The following is a 16,193-nucleotide window of genomic DNA, read 5'->3' on the forward strand; positions in this document are numbered from 1 at the left end:
CTAGAGTGCAGTGGCACAATCTCGGCTCACTGCAACCTCTGCCTCCCAGGTTTAAGCAATTCTCCTGCTCAGCCTCCTGAATAGCTGGGACTACAGGCACACGCCACCATGCCCAGCTAATTTTTGTATTTTTAGCAGAGACAGGGTTTCACCATGTTGGCCAGGCTGGTCTCAAACTCCTGACCTCAGGTAATCCACCTGCCTTGGCCTCCCAAAGTGCTGAGATTACAGACGTGAACCACTGCGCCCAGCCCCTATTCCCATTTTTTACAGACTTAATTCTGTATGTGACACATCCAGAATTTTGTGTTTTATGTGAAACATAAAATATGTGTCACAGAGTCCTGCGTTTTAGATCCTGTCTGTGTGCAGTGGGGGGATATAACAAGGAAAGGACTTGGTCCTTGCCCTGGGGAGCCAAGGTAAGGACAGCCAAGCAGATAACTAATTTGTCACACTAGGACTTGGCCAGGAAGGCCCTTAGCCTGGTGCAACGGGTTAGGAAGGAGACTGTTGCTCCAAGATTTAACTGATTCACCCAGTGCTACAGAGCTGGCAGGAAACATAACGAGGTAGCCTAAACAGGATCATTTCTTCAGATTAGTTCACATCATGTCTGCACCTGCTTGGGTCCTCAGACATTCTCCCCTCTATTGGTCCTAGGTCTGGTCATCCTATAGCTGGCATGCATCGCCTGGTACCAAGGAGAACTAGTTTGATACCTCCTCCACATGACAGACTTTCAAATATCTGAACACAACTGTGTTGTCTCCCAGGTCTGCTTCCCCAGACCCACACACCCCACTCCTCTCTACATGTTTCACATCCCCTCTCCAGGCTAGCCTGCCAGGCTCCTGCCCTTACCCCAGCCACTCCTCTCCACTCTGCAATCTCATTCCATCTCTTATTATCTGATATTTCTCTCTTCTCATATGGTTAATTTTTTCTCCTCCAGTCTATAAATATATTCAATCCCCCCTACCCTAAAAAACTTTTCCTCAAACTTTCTGACTCTTCTTTTGACATTCACTTACTAACCATTCCTAACCATCCCCTCATCCTAACCGAGAGGCTGTAAACAGGAGGACTTTAGGAGGCCCCATCATAGAATTTCCCTTCTGCCACCTAACACTTAATCCTACAGTTACTTCATGAATACACTCTTGAAAGACAGTATTTGTGGGTGATTTGCCTTTGAAAAAGCACATGGCTCAGGCTGTTGGGTTTTGGGATCCAGATATGGTATTTGCAAAAGCTTCAATGCTTACAATATTCTATGTTAAAGAAAAGGTCAAATTTTACATATAGCAATTATACTAACAATATAAAACACTTACTGAAAGCTTATCATGTACCACACATGCTCTAATATACATAAATATGTGAGTTAAATCCTCATAAAACTCTGCAAAGTAGATATACTTTTTCCATTTGAATAGCCTGTGCAGAGAAAAAAAATAAACACTCCTCTTCAAACAAGCATGTGTTTGGGTCACACACACGTCTCCCTCCAGTCAACATTTGTACTATAGGGCAGTGGTGGTTGCAAGCTCTGCTGCATAGGCCTTCACACTAAAAACCTTCACAATGTTGGCTCTGAATAAGTAAAAAATAAAGTCTAGTCACAAATAAAAGGAAACATAGCTCATGAAAAGCAGGGCCAAAAAATTGAAAAATTACAAATAACAGGAAAAATATACATCATGGGTATATGCCTCTTAAATTACTTCAGTATTTGGCCAAAGATCAAAAGTCACTTTTGAAAAATACTTTCCTCTTTTTCACATGATTTGTAAACAGAATTGCAATTTCTAGGTAGAACTGTATGCTTTATGCTTTCTTAAATAGGAGGTTATAACATATTCCAAGTTAATTGTTCACATTGTCTGACTACTTAAGCTAAAAAAAGTTGGTGCTAATGAGACCAACTTTGTGGATTACACCTCCCACAAGAGCTGTTTATCACAGAATCAACCTGAGAATGTTGGTTTACAGTAGTGGTTCTGAAACCTACTCGTGCATCGGATCTGACTCAACTGAAAGGCGTATGAAAACACAGACTGTTGGGGTCGCCCTCAAAGTTTCCAACTCAGTAGATTTGGGAAGGACCTGAGGATTTACATCTCTAAGTTCTGAGGTAATACTGATTGGTAAACTTCAGGGACCAGAAGTTCACCTTGAGTGCTACTGTTTAAAAGGCATAAATCAGGTTGGATCCCTAATCCAACCAGGTGACAGAAAAATGGAAAACAAGCTCAAGTTAAAAACAAACCTGGAGGCTTTACAAGTATCTCTGTTATGAAAACGATGAAATATTTAAACAGAATTAATGGCTTAACAGCCCTCCTATTCGGAATAGTAGGACACTTCATTTAATTTTCAGTAAACATTTCCTTTCTTCAAAGGATACTTAACTAATTTGAAAATAACTTCAAGAGCAAGGCTTTCTTTTTCCTTCATTTTCTCACTTACATACAAATAGTAACAGTACTCAACATCATTAGTTATTACGGAAATGCAGATCAAAACCACAGTGAAGCACCAGTTCACACCCACTATGATGGCTATCATCAAAAAAACACAGACACAAGACATGAGTATTGACAAGGATGTGGAGAAACGGGAACCCTGTACATTGTGGGTGGGAACATAAAATGGTGCAGCCTCTGTAGAAAATGGTTTAGCAATTCCTCAAAAAGTTAAAATGGAATTACCATATGATCCCACACTACGACTTCTAGGTCTACTTCTAAAGGAAGTGGAAACAGGTACTCGAATAAATACGTGTGTGCATTTTAACAGCACAGCAGCATTATTCATAACAGCCAAAAGCTGGAAAGAGCCCAAATTCCCATCGACAGGTGAATGGATAAACAATTGTGGTATATACACGAAATGGAATATTATTCAGTCACAAAAAGGACTGAAGTACTTACATACGCTACAATATGGATGAACCTCCAAAACATTACGCTAAGTGAAAGAAGCCAGGAACAAAACATCACATATTGTATGATTCCACTATATGAAATAGTTCACAAATGCATACAAACAGAAAGTAGGTTAGTGGTTGACAGGTGACAAGGAAAGGGGCAAATAGAAACTGTTTAGTGGGTACCTTGGAGGAGTGATGAAAATGTTCTGAAACTACATATAGGGGTTGGTTGCACAACATTGTGAATGTACTTAATGCCATTGAATTGATCATTTTAAATGGTTAATTTACATTAGGTGAATTTCACTTCAGTAAGTTGATTTTCAAAAGGAGTAGCAAGTATGTAATAATGCCAAGACTTTAAGTGAATATTTTCACAAAAGATAGTAAAACACATGGGAAAATGTTAAACATCACCAATAATAAAAACAAATGCCAAATACAATAAAACAATGAGGCTAAAATTTAAGCCTATTAAAATATTAAGTTTATGTCTTTTTTTTTTTTTTGAAACAGGGTCTCACTGACACCCAGGCTGGAGTGCAGTGGGGTGATCATGGCTCAGCTCACTACAGCCTCAACCTCCCAGGTTGAAGCCATTCTAACACCTCAGCCTCCCAAGGAGCTGAAACTATGGGTACACACCAACACGTTTGGCTAAATATCTTTTTTCTCCTTTGTAGATATGAGGTCTGATGCCCAGGATGGTCTCAAACTCCTGAGCTCAAGTGATCTGCCCTCGTTGGCCTCCCAAAGTGTGGAGATTATAGGTATGAGTCACGGCTTCCGGCTGTTTTGCTTTGTCTTAGTGATGAAACTCACTCTGGTGAGGATGTGGGGCATCAGCTACTTTCAGTCATTGCTGGTGACTTTGTAACTCGATACAGTCCTTTTAAGAAACAATTTGGCAGTGTTAAAAAACCATTAAAATGTTGATTCCGGGTGGGGGAAGGGAGACCGTTAGGGAAAACAGCTAATGCCTGCTGTGCTTAATACCTAGGTGATGAGGTGACAGGTGCAGCAAGCCATCATGGCACACACTTACCTATGTGACAAACCTGGACATTACCGCACATGTACCCCAGAACTTGGAATAAAAATATTTAAATTTTTAAAAATGTTAATTCCATTTAACCTAGAAATACTATTCTTGATTGTGTTGCAAGAATCTTGTCCCACATCCACAGGGATCAGCTGCCACCTAAGGCATGTTACTACACTCAGACTCAGTCTCTAGCCTAAACTCTGAGCTTCTCAAAGGCAGGGAGCCTGCCTTCTTCTCGCTCTCTAGCAGAATGCCTAATGCTTATCTCATACACAGTCGACACATGATAAATGTTGACTGAATGGAAGAAGAGTAGGAAGGCAGGCAGAAAGAAAACGTCCACTGTATCATGAAAGGATTGTAATTTATTCTTTCAAAAATGTTCTATTTACACAGAAGTGATAGTATGTGCATTTATTCAAATAACAATATGAAGGCTGGTATTAAGGTGTTAGTTGATACATATGTTTCCTGACAACAGAACAAGACACAAGAAAATCTTTCAATGCTGCATCAAAATATTTGGTCTTGTGATTTATTTTTGTTATCATTACATTATGTATCACAATGAATATCTCAACAGAAAACAGACTTAAGTGACAAAGACATAACAGAATTTATCTCACATGTTTCAATAATTCAGCAAGTTTTTAAAGTATTTTTATGCCATGGAAGAAAACAAAGTGGTCAAACAAACACTTTAACCTGAATCTCTTTTTCTCTCCTAAGTGCCAAGTAATGTTTGCTTGTCAGATTATCTGGTTTTGAAAAATAGTCTGAAATTTTAAGTGGCTATGCCAGCAAAGAAGGTAGGAGTGTTTGAGAGAGGCAGAGAACTTAAAAAGGATTATCGTCCAAACAAATAACAGAAATCCACCAAGGCTGCCTCAATTCCCTACCTGTAGTTCAACACACAGCCAGTAAATTTCATGGTGGACAATAATTGCTCGTGGACGAAGACTAGAAGAGGTTTGAGTATTCAGTCTGGAGAATGAGCTCCAGTCAGGACAACAAAGAAATGACACATGGCACACACCTTTCTGAAGGGTCACAACTTCCCTTTTGAAGAGGTTAAATGATTAAAATATACCTATACTACTTTTATCAAAACTTAAGAAACTGAGAGGACTTTAAAAAATCTCCATAACCTCTCTACATAGGAGTAATCCCAGTTAACAATATGATGTGTTTCACTCTAGGCTATGTTTTTTAAATAAATATATACACATGTAGATATAATACTATGTATAAAATATACATATTTTGTTATCAAACTAAATAAACTCTACATATACTATAATTTTCAATGTTGACTTAAAAATACACATTTTATACGTTATTAGATTCTCATTGCGAAGAATACAGAAAATAACAAAACAAACTGTTATTAAAGTCCTTGCTTCACTTTCCTGTAGAGTGACATATATTCCAATACTTTGGTATTTTTTCAGACCATGTATAAACTTATGTACAGTTGACTTATGAACAATGCAGGAGTTAGAGATGCCAACTCCTTGCACAGTTGAAAATTCTCATATAACTTTTGACTCCCCCTAAACTTAATTACTAATTACCTACTGTTGACCAGAAGCCTCACCAATACAGAAATAGTCAAGTAACATATTTTGTACACTGTATTCTATACTGTATCCTTACAATAAATTAAGCTGCAGAAAAGAAAAAGTCGTTAAGAAAACCATAAAGAAAAAGAAATACATTTACAGTACTGTATTTATTGATGTTTTAAGTTTAGGTTATCTGTTTATACACCATGAATCGTCCATCTGAAATGCTGGAAACCTAAGCTGCAGTCCTCAATCTACCGTAGATATCAAGCAATTCAGTGTTTTCTTGTAAGGTCATTACTTTTTCCACTTCTTGGGAGCACTTCCACCTTCACAAGTGGCACTTTGTATGGGTCCCATGGTGTACTCAAGGTTTGTGGGACTGCACTAAATACAATGAAAATACTTGAGAACTGTGAGAAATCACTTTTTACTGTGATATGCAATTTACCAGAGAGAGGAACTGCTCACACAGAGATGATTAGCATCACAGGGCACTTTAAGCAGATGCTCCCAACATTTGAGCTCACCACAACAACAGAAGGTGGCTATGCAATCATTACAGTAGTATTGTATATACTATAGTTAATTATATGCAGTTATGATTTAACACTGCCTCTTCACATTTGTTTACATTTCTCTCAACTGCAAATGACATCATGTACAGTGTGTAATGTGTGCATAAGGTCTGATAAATTTTAATGTCTTATAATGGTATGTATATTTTACGGCAGTACACAATAAAACAGTCTAGTATCTACATATATTTTATGCATTCGTGCCATAGGTTTTTCTTAATATTTTTCAACATTTGTAGACTATGTAGTTCATGTAAGTCTTTTCAAGTTGTGGGAAATCTCCCTGTCCCAGCCCCCGGCAGCCACTCATCTACTTCCTGTCCCTACAGATTTGCCCTTTCTGGAATTGCACATAACATCATACAATTTGTGGTTTCCCGTGTCTAGCTTCTATCATTTGGCAAAATGTTTTCAAGATATACAATGTTATTATATAGCATGCATTAAGAATTCATTCTTTTTATTGCTGAATGGTATTCCACTGCACAGATACCACATTTTGTTTATCCATTTACCAGTTTACAGATAGATATATGGATTGTTTCCACTTCTAGCTACTATGAATGATGTTGCTATAAATGTTTGCGTCCCAGTCTAGCTTTTGAGAGGCAAAATAAATAAATAAATAGACTTCAAGCTTGGTGGGACTGGCCAGGTTTCAGAACATAGTTGGCATGAGTTACAGGCACAGTATTCTACAAGTATTAAACATCTAAGAAGAAAGAAATGTCAGCTAGTACCAACAACATGTTGTTACATTTCCTCATGAGTACAAGGAAATCATGAGAGAAGACGGCAAAGCGTAGAAGTACTAATTCACAGTTCAGAGGCAGGACATCTGCGTTGCAGATGCCTGTGACACCAACTACTAAAAAATCTACCAAAAGAAGCCCAGGAGAGGTCAAGAAGAAGCCAGTAGGCCTGATATACAGGTAGCAAAAATATCTTTTATACGTGCAGTTCCCGCCACCTGGAACATCTTCTCTCCCTCCACTTTTCCACCATCCTGCCCCTTTTACAGTTTTACACTTAAACAATTGTCTTCTTCTAAGATTCAATGTCCTTAAAAATTAATTCAAACATCATCTTCTTGGGGAAGACATCACGTTCCCAAAGCTGTCACTATTTAGTGACACTGTTAAGCTTTGGAAGTATTTTCCTATTCAAATAGTTCACACTGATTACATTTGTTAGTTGACTTCTCTGTTCAGTTCACTGGGTTCCTAGTGGTTTTTTCATCTCTGCATGCCAAGCACATACATGGTACATAGCGTTCAATGTTTGTTAGAGAAAACCGTGAGTGAGTGATTTCCAGACAGACATTCCCTTAGAGGTCCAGATTTATCAGAGAGCATCTCCCTGATCATTCTACAGCAATGTCTCTAATGGCCATATCAAACAACTCATAAAAAACAACTCTTAACTTCCCCCTCACGACCACTTCCCCAGTCCCATTCCTCCCCCAAATTACCTCAGTTTGGAAAATGGTACCATCATCAACCCAGATGCTCACATCACGACCCGGGAGGAGGTCATCCTTGATGCCTCCCTCTCCATCAACATCCTGCAGGTTCACCCTCCAGAACACAGACTCATTTACAACATTTTTCTCCACTGCCACCTCTCTAATCCAACCTATTAGCTTCTCTTGCCCGGATTAACTTCCTAACTAGTTATTACATTTCCACTCTCATCCCTCTATAACCCATTCTCCACACAGCAGCTGGTGGTCTTTTGAAAATAGTTTTTAAAATCTTACTTTTGCTGAAGTTACTTATCAGCTTAAGGAGATTTTGGGCTGAGACGATGGGGTTTTCTAAATATACAATCATGTCATCTGCAAACAGGGACAATTTGACTTCCTCTTTTCCTAATTGAATACCCTTTATTTCCTTCTCTTGCCTGATTGCCCTGGCCAGAACTTCCAACACTATGTTGAATAGGAGTGGTGAGAGAGGGCATCCCTGTCTTGTGCCAGTTTTCAAGGGGAAAGCTTCCAGTTTTTGCCCATTCAGTATGATATTGGCTGTGGGTTTGTCATAAATAACTCTTACTATTTTGAGATACGTTCCATCAATACCGAATTTATTGAGAGTTTTTAGCATGAAGGGCTGTTGAATTTTGCCAAAGGCCTTTTCTGCATCTATTGAGATAATCATGTGGTTTTTCTCTTTGGTTCTGCTTATATGCTAGATTACATTTATTGATTTTTGTATGTTGAACCAGACTTGCATCCCAGGGATGAAGCCCACTTGATCATGGTGGATAAGCTTTTTGATGTGCTGCTGGATTTGGTTTGCCAGTATTTTATTGAGGATTTTTGCATCGATGTTCATCAGGGATATTGGTCTAAAATTCTCTTTTTGTTGTGTCTCTGCCAGGCTTTGGTATCAGGATGATGTTCGCCTCATAAAATGAGTTAGGGAGGATTCAAAATCAATGTGCAAAAATCACAAGCATTCTTATACACCAATAAGAGAAAAACAGAGAGCCAAATAATGAATAAACTCCCATTCACAATTGCTTCAAAGAGAATAAAATACCTAGGAATCCAACTTACAAGGGATGTGAAGGACCTTTTCAAGGAGAACTACAAACCATAGCTCAATGAAATAAAAGAGGACACAAACAAATGGAAGAACATTCCATGCTCATGGATAGGAAAAATCAATATCGTGAAAATGGCCATACTGCTCAAGGTAATTTATAGATTCAATGCCATCCCCATTAAGCTACCAATGAGTTTCTTCACAGAATTGGAAAAAACTACTTTAAAGTTCATATGGAACCAAAAAAGAGCCTGCATTGCCAGGACAATCCTAAGCCAAAAGAACAAAGCTGGAGGCACCACGCTACCTGACTTCAAAGTATACTACAAGGCAACAGTGACCAAAAGAGCATGGTACTGGTACCAAAACAGAGATATAGACCAATGGAACAGAACAGAGCCCTCAGATATAATAACACACATCCACAACCCTCTGATCTTTGACAAACCTGACAAAAACAAGAAATGAGGAAAGGATTTCCTATTTAACATATGGTGCTGGGAAAAATGGCTAGCCATAAGTAGAAAGCTGAAGCTGGATCCCTTCCTTACACCTTATACAAAAATTAATTCAAGATGGATTAGACACTTAAATGTTAGACCTAAAACCATAAAAACCCTAGAAGAAACCCTAGGCAATACCATTCAGGACATAGGCATGGGCAAGGACTTCATGTCTAAAACACCAAAAGCCATGGCAACAAAAGCCAAAATTGACAAATGGGATCTAATTAAACTAAAGAGCTTCTGCATAGCAAAAGAAACTACCATCAGAGTGAACAGGCAACTTACAGAATGGGAGAAAATTTTTGTGGTCTACTCATCTGACAAAGGGCTAATATCCAGAACCTACAAAGAACTCAAACAAATTTACAAGAAAAAAACAACCCCATCAAAAAGTGGGCAAAGCATATAAACAGACACTTCTCAAAAGAAGGCATACATACAGCCAACAGACACATGAAAAAATGCTCATCATCACTGGCCATCAGAGAAATGCAAATCAAAACCACAATGAGATACCATCTCACACCAGTTAGAATGGCAATCATTAAAAAGTCAGGAAACAACAGGTGCTGGAGAGGATGTGGAGAAATAGGAACACTTTTACACTGTTGGTGGGACTGTAAACTAGTTCAACCATTATGGAAAACAGTATGGCGATTCCTCAAGGATCTAGAACTAGAAGTACCATATGACCCAGCCATCCCATTACTGGGTATATACCCAAAGGATTATAAACCATGCTGCTATAAAGACACATGCACACGTATGTTTATTACGGCACTATTCACAATAGCAAAGACTTGGAATCAACCCAAATGTCCATCAGCGGCAGACTGGATTAAGAAAATGTGGCACATATACACCATGGAATACTATGCAGCCATAAAAAAGGATGACTTTGTGTCCTTTGTAGGGACATGGATGCAGCTGGAAACCATCATTCTGAGCAAACTATCGCAAGAACAGAAAACCAAACACCACATGTTCTCACTCATAGGTGGGAATTGAACAATGGGATCACCTGGACACAGGAAGGCAAACATCACACACCGGGGTCTCTTGTGGGGTGGGGGGAGGGATAGCATTAGGAGATATACCTAATGTAAATGATGAGTTAATGGGTGCAGCACACCAACATGGCACATGTATATATATGTAACAAACCTGCACGTTGTGCACATGTACCCTAGAATATAAAGTATTTAAAAAAATCTTACTTTCAATACAAGATTTTAGTTTAAAAAATACATGAATATGCCCTGCTTGTAAAATATTAAACTATTGTGGATAATGCTACGTCTCTTTGAGCACCAGCTCTCATTCCAGTTCTCACACTCCTCTCTTCAGAAGTATCCATGACCACTGGGGCAGTATGTGTTCTTGCAGGCCCTTCTCTACATACAGCCTAGAAAATATAATATACTGTGCACATCGTTCTGAAGTTCATTCTTCTCATTCAGCAACATAATTTATGAGACTTTTCCTGTTGCTACCTCATTTCTTACAGTAAGTTTATTTTTTTAAATTTTATTTTCTCTCACGGGAGCATCTTTTATAATAAGCTTAGAACACAGTTTAGCCTTTCCAGTATAGTCTGGTACTGATGATAGCCATTTTAATTGTATCCAAAACAACACTGTATTGAATATCCTTGAATGAGCCCTAACTTAGATACTGACAAGTATTTTACTCAGACACAGATTCATAAAGTTACCCTTGGAAAGCACCGCCTGCTCTGCAGCTCCTGCATTAAGGGGACTTCGGGCCATGGTGCCTTAGCCTTCACCTGTTGTTCTCGGTTATGTGCCCTGAAGCCTGCTGCTTCCAAAGGGAGGGTTCAGCTAGATCAGACGGAGTCCTAGCTTCCATGCAGCAAGCGCCCTGGCACAGCTGCTGTCCGGGGAGAGTTATAAGAACTAACTCAGCCTTAATAGCTTGTGGGGAAGTATCTGGTGCTTCAGTTCCAACCTCTGATTTTTACCTTTTTTTTTTTTTTAAAGAGATTCTGGGCAGCACAGGAAGACTTCAGGGACTTTAGGGTCTTGATCTACTGCCCAGGTTGGAGTGCAGTGGCATAATCATAGCTTGCTGCAGCCTCGAACTCCTGGGCTCAAGTGATCCTCCTGCCTCAGCTTCAAGAGTAAGCTAGGAATTACAGGTATGTGCCACTATGCTGGGCTAATTTAAAAAAAAATTTTTTTTTTTTTTTTAGAAACAGGGTCTCACTGTGTTGCCCAGGCTGGTCTCAAACTCCTGGGCTCAAGTGATCCTCCCACATCGGCATCCCAAAGAGTTGAAATTACAGGCATCAGCCACTATGCCTGGCCCTGATTTTAACTTTTTTGGTAGTCTACAGCTATTGTTACATTTAGAGACAAAATAAATGAATTTCACAATAAATTTCAAAATGTTCATAATGTGAAGTTGGTGTTACTTCAGTATATCTCAACTCTTAATCTTGCCTGGATAAATGCAAGAAGAAAGTATGTTAGTTTGGCCACATGAACATTGAGGCTCTGTGGGATTTAACTGAACAAATGTCCTAATGCTATAGTGATGCTGTTAGTAGGGCCCAGTCTTTAACTAAGGGATCTCTACATAATTGACCTAAATGGAGTTACCCTCCAGGGTCCTAAAGTGAAGAAGAAATTCAGTTAAGCACGGGCCTTCCAGAATGTGAAGATCATGGAGGCATCTGGCCAGATTACTGGACAATTAAACCAAGTCTAACTGCTTCCCAAAAAAGCATTAGGAAGGTAAATGAGTCAGTCAGTCAGTCTCGGTGCCCCTGTAACTTCTCAGGCCAGAGAAAAAGCACATACCAGAAAGCATGCTTAACAATTCAAAGATGACTATTTACAGACATCCAAAAAATGTATGCCCATGTTCATAAATGTTACTCTTTTTTTTTCCTAACATCATCTAAGGCATTTTAAACTTAGATTCAAGTTTTTATTACAGTCTGTTTCTACAAAATGTTCACTTTTTTATATATAATGTCTTTATTAAGAAGAGGAAACATCCTTATTTACTCTTGAACCTTGTTAAACACCAAAGGAGCTTCTGACCAAAGGTCCTACAATTTCTTTCTTTGATTTCTTTGTATTAAATTGTTTTCTATTAAATTTACAAAGGTTCTATTTTTATTGTCATAATCTGACTCTTTTGTGTTATGCATATATTTCACCAAGACCAATTTGAATTTTTTTCTAAACACATTTTTAGTGACCAAACGATTTCACAGAGCATTCATGATCCTCAGCCTTGAGATTTTTGACTTACATGATTATTTCTCTTTATTCTCTAGTTGACAACATAATACGAGCTAGAAGGAGACACTTGTGGAAGTCACATACTTATAGGTTGCTTATTACCCCAGCAGAGCTGACCAATGCATGAGTCTATCTAAAGTACTCACTATCTATCATGTCATACAGTTTATCTCTTTAATGCTATTACCATGTCTGAATTTATCTCCTTTATTGCTCTAGTCCTCCTTCCTACCTCCCCATGACTTATTTTGTCCACCACTGTAGTCCTTAGTGGCTAGAACAGCGACTGCTGCTCATTCATCACGTGTTCAATGAACCTATCTTCTGGTGACCACTACATCTGCAATGGTGACCCCTTCGACCATACACTAAGTCATGCTTAGCTTTTGCAAGTATTTGTTTTGCAGCATTGAAAAACTCCTCCACGAGGAGGGCACGGCGTTCTGCCCTGAGTCTGAGGCTGGTGTTGCTTGGCTGCAGCTGCCATTTGCCACTGATGATCATTCTTCTCTTCCCCTGTGAGAGTAAGAAGGAAAGGATGAAGTCTGAGTGGTTCAAAAAAATTAAAAAGTACAAAAATAAAAATAAAAGGGCTGGGCCTGGTGGCTCACGGCTGTAATCCCAGCACTTTGGTGAACCGAGGTGGGTGGATCACCTGAGGTCAGGAGTTCAAGACCAGTCTGGCCAACATGGCGAAACCCCATCTCTACTAAAACTACAAAAATAAGCCAGGCATGGTGGCTGGCGCCTGTAATCCCAGCTACTCAGGAGGCTGAGGCAGGAGAATCGCTTGATCCTGGGAGGTGGAGGTTGCAGTGAGCCAAGATTGCGCCACTGCACTCTAGCCTGGCGACAGAGTGAGACTGCATCTCAAAAAAATAAATAAAAATAAAAAATAAAAAAAACTCCTCATCCTGTCCCTGAGTACAATTAAAAGACAAACTGAAAGAATCACAGAATTTTTTAAGTTCCAGGGCTGGAATTTCAAGAATCAACAGAAAACTAAGAAATGTTCCTAAGCAGCCTAAAGAATGGTACTAACATGCCACAAATCAATCCCATACCTACTATTTGCTTTGCTATTTAAACATATGATTGAATTTTGATAGCTTCCACGGAGACTTTCTTCGGTGGTATTTCCGTGTGCTCTCTAGCCTCTATGTTCCTCTGGCATAGCACCAGATCCTCCAAGCACTAAAAATCAGACATATGGAATGTGAGGAATGTTTGATAACTATACTAACTTCAGAGATCGGCCCTTAGTCATAAACAAAAACGCATGCCCTTTGAGCTTAGACTCAAATTCAATTTGAAGCAAACATAAGTCATGAGGTTGAATGCTGGCAAAGTATGCAAGGTGAAGCGGGGTGGGCTGGGAAAACTCTAAATATAGTTCCTCATCACAGTGAAGACAAATACTGCTTCTTTATTTTAACTGAATGTGCAAAGCATTGCTTGGCTAAGTTTTAGCTTAGTAGCACCTGGGTTAGAAAAACAAACCATTAAAAAAATAAAATGTGCTGTTTCCCAGTGCTTTCACAAACATCTCCTTATCAGGGACTCATCTTTATTTATCCTTTTCTATGGGTGCTAGTTCTGTTCAAGATTAATTAAAAGCAAAAAATCAAGTACAAAAAACGATGCTTTGAGGAATTGTTCTAGTCTAAAAGAGAACCAGTTGCAGCATGTTTACCACAATGGGATCACAATTTTTAAGGGAAAAAAAGTTACAAAAGAATTTTTGAGGCCAGGCATGGTGGCTCACACCTGTAAACCCAGCACTTTGGGAGGCTGACACAGGCAGATCATTTGAGCTCAGGAGTTTGGCATCAGCCTGGACAACACGACAAAACCCCATCTCTACAAAAAATACAAAAAATTAACCGGGGGTGGTGGTGTGTGCCTGTGATTCCAGCTACTTGGGAGGCTGAGGTGGGAGGATCACCTGAGCCCAAGAGATCATGGCTACAGTGAGCCAAGATCACACCACTGCACTCCAGTCTGGGCAACAAAGACACTGTTTCAAAAACAAAAACAAAAAGATAAATAAATAAATAAATAAGAAATTTTGAAACTACACAATTTATGCTAGATGTTAGATGATGTTAGATATGATAGATGTTAGATGATGTTATGGAACCATTTTTTTAAATTTTCACAGGTACGATAATTATAGTCCTATAAGAGAATATTTTTGTTCCTGGGCAATGTATGCTGAACTATTTAGGAGTGAAGGGTCATAATAGCTGTCTGTACCTTACTGTCAAATGTTACACTAAGAGAGAAAATATAGACATAAATAATATTTACCTTACATATACCATATATATGGGGAAATGTATGCCGAACTATTTAGAAGTGAAGGGTCATAATATCTGTACCTTACCTTCAAATGTTACAGCAAGAGAGAAAATATAGACATAGATATATTTATCTTACATATACCATATATACTTGTAGAATATTACAGAGAGAGAGAAAGAGAGCAAAAGAGAGAGAGAGAGGAGGAGGAGGAGGAGGAGAAGGAGGAGGAGGAGGAGGAGGAGGAAGAGGAAAAGGAGATAAAATTGGCAAAAAGTTAATTGTCAGATCTAAGAGCAGAATATATACAATGGTGTCCATTCTACTGTTTTCATTTTTTCTTATGTTTAAAAATTTTCAAAATAAAAATTGGGGAGGATAAAATTCATTATTAAAGAACTTCCAGTAAACACTACGTAGATTTAATATATGTGCTTACCTACATTCCCTCTAGAAAATAGCAGAAAGGGGATTTTTAAAAAGGCATAAACACAAAAGGACAATGGGAAAGTCAGTGGATGAGAACAACAAAATTTGGGACAGTGGGGAGCAAACTGCAGTGTGGTAAGTGATTCAGCAGATGTGAAAAACAGAAAGCCTAGGTTAGTAACAGAGAAAGCCCAGCAGCAGATCAATTCATACTGCCAAAGTCTGAAATGGCTCAGGAATTCCAGCACCAAAGACTTCCTGACCATGGAGGTCTCGCCAGCAGTCTGTTAAGAAGCAGTCAGACCCCCCGCCTGCCTTTGCCCAACTTGCGCAGAAACAGAAGGTTTATTCTCTAGAAAGACTGAATCAGATGGGCTGTGGACTTCCAGGTGGCTGGGACTGCTGAAAGGAGTATCTTATTAAAAAGAGGGAGCGTAAGAGAGTGTGCACACACTGAACAGCAAGCGTCCCAAGCCCTACTTCCATTACTCAGTTTGCAGAGCCCAGGAGCTGGGCTTACATATGTCAGGCGGGAGAATTGGAGGGTTTTCCTGGGAAAACTAACCAGACCAAGAGAAAAGAGCCACTGACATTAACATCTGGGAGTGCCTTAATGGAAACGCTGAGCCAGATCACTGCCACATGACTACCCCACCCACTAGTAGAGAGCTTCCAAACAGCTTTTTGTGCCTCATTCTTAAATATGACTGAGAGCTGTCTCAGTCAGGACAGGCTAGATAACGCTGCAATAAAAAACAATACCAAAGTCTCAGTGGTTAAAAAAAATAAACGTTTACTTCCCATTCAAGCCAAGTCCAAAGTGGCTCTGGATGAATCCCCGGGCAGCTCAGTGTGGCCCCCTCAGTGTGGAGCATTCCAGACTGCATCTTGGGTGCTTGTGGCATCTCCAATCTCGACACAAGCATCAATCACCCAAGTAGGGGAGATGTGCACATCACTTCTGTTTGCAATCCACTGGCCAAAACAAGTCACAAGGAGGCAGGGAAGTTAAT

General features: G+C 39.3%; 1 protein-coding gene and 1 pseudogene across 2 annotated transcripts in view; one reads left to right on the forward strand and one right to left on the reverse strand.

Annotated features, from left to right (window-relative positions):
* LOC105466603 (WW and C2 domain containing 2) overlaps positions 1–16,193 on the reverse strand; it is a 217,112-nt gene that overhangs the window by 126,631 nt on the left and 74,288 nt on the right. The gene's annotated exons all lie outside the window — the stretch shown is intronic.
* LOC112424059 (small nucleolar RNA U3) lies at positions 12,820–13,004 on the forward strand (annotated as a pseudogene).

Source organism: Macaca nemestrina, chromosome 3, assembly GCF_043159975.1.
Source record: "Macaca nemestrina isolate mMacNem1 chromosome 3, mMacNem.hap1, whole genome shotgun sequence".
NCBI classification, from domain to species: domain Eukaryota; kingdom Metazoa; phylum Chordata; class Mammalia; order Primates; family Cercopithecidae; genus Macaca; species Macaca nemestrina.